We start from the raw sequence: 6000 nt of genomic DNA, 5'->3' as shown, positions 1-6000 counted from the left end.
AGAGAGAGAGAGAGAGAGAGAGAGAGAGAGAGACTAAGAGGAACCTCAGAGGAGCAGCAGGCTCACTGAGGAGGCCCCACAGGAGAACACAAACACTGGAATGAAAAAGAGGAGAAACGTAGAGACAGAAGAACAGAGAAGACTGAGAGAGAACGATATGGAGGTGTAACGTGATATAATCTGGAGTACACTGCAGACGAACTGCTCCATGTTGTGGTTTTGTGTGGGGAAAACTGGAAACACAAACGCGGACATAACCAGCTCCCCCTGTGAGAGAGAACTGGAGCCACAGCCTGTGGAGATCTAGAGAACATCAAGCAGCAGGACTGAAGGAATGAAGCCCAAAAAAGTCTATATAGAACTCTTTCAGGAGTTCAGGATGAAGCCATGCTGTGTTTACTGTACATTCGGTTACCTTTCTTATGAAACTTCTAAACACAGACGATGTAAAATAATAATACGCATATTAAACAGCGTATCAATCGTGTACATGAAGATCATGTTTTTTTTTCAGAGAGACATTTTTGCCATTAAAATGTTGGTAAGGTTTTTTTTCTGCATGTCAGATTTTGTGATTTAGATGATCGTCAGTAAACAAAACAATAATGGTAAAGCTACTGATTTCACCCATCAGCTGTAATTTATCGTTGCTTTGATTAAACATTTTGGTGGTCCAAATTGTCTGTTTGTGATCTTTCAGCTCTCTTTAAGTGGTTCAGCAGGAGGGTCTGCCTGCTGTAAACAGCCTTTAACTCCACCTGTTTTGGAGCTCCTCAGTTGAGCTATGTGTTTTTTCTTAAATAACGTTGATGGAACATATTCAGACATGTGTCTGATCTACAAATCCAGAAGCAAACTGGATGTTGGTCTTTCGTAGGTGAACGACCAAGTCAATATAAAAAAATAATTTGTGTAAATGCTGTTTGTTTATTGTGTCAGTTGTGCAGGACTGTGTTTAGCCCTCTGGGGTGGACAATGGCGCCAGTGCATCAAATTACATGTTTCTCTGTGTTTCTATTCATATCTTCGTGATGATCCAGCTCAGAAATCCAGTTCAAACACTTCCTGAATCTGTAGAGTCGCCCTTTCCATTCCATCTTATCACGAGATCATACGAGACTCACATCCGGAGTTATGAGCCTATGAAGAGGGGCTGAGATACACGTCATCTGCCTCTCACCGTGTGGAACTGGTGGATTGGTGTGTCCGTCTAAAACGAGGTGGGTAACCCTGTAAATAATCCATTAAACAGACGAATAATAGTTTATACTTCAAGCTTTAAAAGACAGGATAGTTATCAGGATGGACGCTGTAAAGCTCACGATAACTGTTCAGACGAGTAAATGAGCAAATGAACGAAGAGAAAGAGAAGATTAAACACAAGTATGTTTTTAATCAGACTGGAGGAAATCTGTGTGTTAAAATAGGCACTGAGAATTTAATCTGGTTCTGGTAACACTTTAAGGGTCAGAACTGTATTAATAATTATATGCTATTAAGTATTTAAACACTCATTGTGTATATATTAATTAACTACTCATTAAGCATTAGTTACTGATTAAGTACTGAGTAATTAGTAATTGAGCACACTGTTCAGTTGTCCTCAGTTCACAGCTTCATTGCTCATTAACTGCTGCTTATTAAACCGCTAATGAACGGATAAGTGTGTTTACTCATATGAATAACATGAGAACTAGTATTTAATGACCTATTAATGTGTAACTATCAACAAATTTGCAGCTCTCAGTGTAAAGTGTTACCCTGGTTCTGGTCCGTACGCTGTCCAAAACCTGTCCTGTCTGACTCTCAGGCCTGTGTTTCAGTTTGCAGTGGAACTGGTTTCATTTTGTGTCGTATTTCACTCTAATAAAGTACTTGGTTCTCTGTGTTGAGCAGAAATGCTCGTTTCTGTTCTCTCTGCCTCTTCACTGCAGTTTGTACCTCCACTGTATTTCAGGCTCTGTCCTCGACTTGCTGATTGCTGCTTATAGCGCCCACTAGTGGATTTATTAGTTTACTAGTCTATGGAACCCCTGCTGTGTGGAACTGAATGCCTGGAATTGAGGAATCTGTTTGTTTTGGGATCCATTCGCAGCCCTGAACCCTTTTTAGAAAGTTGGTTCTTTGAGGGTTCTTTAGTAAGGAAAATGGTTCTATATATATTTAACCAGGTTAATAGAGAATGTGTGGTTCTATATGGAACCTTTTTGAAAAGCGTTCTATATAGCACTAAAAAGGGTCCTTCTATTGTTACAAGCTTGACATCATAACTAGAGCAGAAGTCTTTTCAATAAGATTCTAGATAGAAGCATCTACAGCACATTCTCTATCAATCTGAAGAACCATTTAACCCTGCAAAGAACCATTTAATAATACAAAGGTTTCTTTGAATGTTATTGATTCTATATAAAACCATTTTCTTTATTAAAGAACCCTCAAAGAACCGTCTTTTTAAGTGTGTAGATACAGAGAAACAGTGTTCTCTGTTATGAAATACTGAAACTCTGCACTCAGACTCAAATTTCACCCTTCTAGTTGTGGTAAAGTTGTCGTGCAGCTGTGTTTTCGAAGTGATTAAGGTGTAGAGACACTAGCGTGCCTGTGTGAGGAGGCTGGACAGGTGTGTGTGACACACAGGTGATGTGTGTGTCTAGTTTGCCGTGTACTCAGTTACAGGCTCTCTTAGAGATTCTGCTGCTCTCACGCCGACTGCCAGCACCTCACGCTCGCTAATCCTGTAACACGATACACAACAGACACACCAGAGGGGTGAGACAGGATTCTCCGGCTGGGTGTCGCACACCTGAACACCTGAACCCCTAAACACACACTCACTGTTACAGTAAGTCACTCTGCAGTCTGAGGAGCGACACTGTAGAGCCCCAGATATAAAACACCAGCGCTGGAGATCATCAGTCTAGATCTCACACAATTAATAACGCTGGTTCATCTATTAAAAGGGGACACTCCACTGATATTTCAAAATTTCTGCTTATTTCAGTCATTAACCCCTTACAATCTCACACACTTAAAAAAGATGGTTCTTCAAAGGTTCTTTAGTAAAGAAAATGATTCTATATAGAGCAATAAACACGCAAAGAACTCTTTGCATGATTAAATGGTTCTCTGCATGGTGAAATGGTTCTTCAGATTGATGGAGACTGTGTTGTATATGGTTTTTATATAGCACCAAAAAGGGTTCTGCTACTGTTATGAGGTCGTAAGAGTACTGTCTACGACAATACAAGAACCCTTTTTGGTGCTATATAGAACCATTTTCAGAAAGGTTCTAAAAAAGGTTCTAAAAAATATTGAACCATCTACATTACAGTCTTATTAGACACTAAGGCTTATTACTCAGTAACTACAGAGACTTCAGTACAAACTGGCTGAGCTATTCTTAGATTATAGCAGTGTGTAATAAATCTTTGGACCCGTCGGTGAGTTACGATGTAAACAAAGTCATTCAGAGGAGTTTGATGAGAGACGGTGAACTGAAGGGAAACTTAGCAACTTGTTTTTCTTTATAATCGAACTGATCCAGGTGTCTTATGTTGTATAAAGCCATAACACAAATATAGACATTTTATTTACTATCCAGAACCACCAGTGAACCTACACGAGTCTTCTGAGTTTATATGGAATGTTGATGATGGAAAATAGTGGAAAATCTGAAATAATAAGTTTTCTTTGGGGACTATTTTGCCTCACAGCGCCCTGCATGTATCCCTCCACCATGAATGGAGTTTAAGTTCTCTAAACTATCATAAAACAGTGGCTCTGTTTACATCTTAACTGTTTCATTAAGCAGAAATTTTGAACAATTAGTGGAGTTGCCCTTTTAAACAGAGTGGTTCAGAGTGGTTCTGAGTGGTTTGGTGTGAAACGCTCTGTTCTAGATAAACTTACTGAGTCAGGACTGTTCACAGTGGTGGTGATAGGAACCAGACGTCCACCTCTAAAAGCTCCCTCACAGAAAGTTCCTACAGTAAATGGTTATGAATTCACTGCCTGATGACTGAGACACTGTTTTATGATAGTTTAGAGAACTTAAACTCCATTCATGGTGGAGGGATACATGCAGGGCGCTGTGAGGCAAAATAGTCCCCAAAGAAAACTGATTATTTCAGATTTTCCTTAATTATATTCCCCCTGGTGGTTCTGGATAGTAAATAAAATGTCTATATTTGTGTTGTAGTCATGGTGATCTGTAAAGACATCTGGTTTATTAAGTTTGTCCACAAAGACTTACTACATTGTACAGAAATTTAGAAAAATGGGTGGAATTCCCCTTCTAATTTACCATGTACAGCAGTTGTTTGGCCTGTGTGTGCAGTGTTTAGGCCGCTGCGCTCAACTATGACCCTGTAACAGAGTATACATTATCCTCAGCTGCTCAACTCCGACCCAACCCCACAATCATTAGCATGCATTTTTCATTAGGCCGACTGACGTACAGCTATCCGTTACAGTCGGGCCGCCGCGTCCACCGAGCGCGCCAGCCAGAACACCTGGAGGGCAGGTAGAGATGGAGTGATGGAGGTTTGGAGAGGAAGAAGTGGCAGAAAAGCAGAGCGAAGGCTGTGAAGAAGAATAAAGAACAGAGCGTGATGAGTGAGACGCCCTGCAGCCTCCTGCAGCTCTACTGACCGTCCATGGCTTTGTTCTTCACTCGTCCACTCCTGCTGCCTTCGGGAGGCTTTTACTCACAGCTTCAACTGCTGGAGTCTCATCTGGGAGCTGAGGAGTAGAAGAAAAGACGGACAACTCTTTCATTATGGCTCTGCCTCAGGTAAGGAGAAGCTGTACCAGCCGCTGTGCTCGTCAATAGGAGAGAGGTGAAAGCCTTTTCTACAGATTGAGCTGAAACAGGCTCTCCTGTCCTGACTGCCTTTGAACTGTTAAACAGTCGAACATTCTCAAAAATAGAGCCAACATCCTGCTTTTGATCTGCCTATAGAGCCAGGACACCATTCAGAAATTAATAATTGAGCATATTCTCTGTGTGCAGCGGTCAGTCATTTCCGAGAGTGTACAATTACACAGAAATCGCCCAGGGGTCAGACCCTGTCAGAGAAGAGTGAAGGTCCACTTTAACAGAGTATAAAGAGGAAAATTTTTTCCAAAATTTTATAATCAGACTGATTCAGAGTGGTTTGGTGTCAAACGGTTCAGATGTCTTTACAGTGGTGGTGATAGGAACCAGGGGTCGCCATGACTACAACACAAATATAGACATTTTATTTACTATCCAGAACCACCAGTGAACCTACACGAGTCTTCTGAGTTTATATGGAATGTTGATGATGGAAAACAGTGGAAAATCTGAAATAATAAGTTTTCTTTGGGGACAATTTTGCCTCACAGCGCCCTGCATGTATCCCTCCACCATGAATGGAGTTTAAGTTCTCTAAACTATCATAAAACAGTGTCTCAGTCATCAGGCAGTGAATTCATAACCATTTCATGTAGGAACTTTCTGTGAGGGAGCTTTTAGAGGTGGACGTCTGGTTCCTATCACCACCACTGTGAACAGTTCTGACTCGGTAAGTTTATCTAGAACAGAGCGTTTCACACCAAACCACTCTGAACTGCTCTGATTACACCTCACACTGAACTATGGGGGAATTTTGAAAAAATGGTGGACAAACTTATTAATTATGCATTTGTGAATGTTATCACATTTACATTGTTGCTGTTGCACTAAAGCAATAAGGCACTTGAGGGTGTGTGTTAGTGATTTTATCACAGGTTAAAATCACTGTAATGCGCGACCTCTAGTTGCTTATTGCTTCATTACGATATCCTGGATTTACTGCGTTGGATTGTATATTAAATATTGCAATTACTATTTCTAGCCTCTAGGGTTTTTTTATGCACTAATGCCTGTCATCTGCCTTTTCTCCAGCTGGGGGCATCCACCCAAAATCTACCCACCATTTATCCACCACCACCGCCATCTCACCCCCCACCACTTCCACCCACAGCCCCGCCTCCCCT

This window comes from Colossoma macropomum, unplaced genomic scaffold, assembly GCF_904425465.1.
Source record: "Colossoma macropomum unplaced genomic scaffold, Colossoma_macropomum, whole genome shotgun sequence".
NCBI lineage: Eukaryota > Metazoa > Chordata > Actinopteri > Characiformes > Serrasalmidae > Colossoma > Colossoma macropomum.
This window is presented reverse-complemented; position numbering follows the sequence as displayed.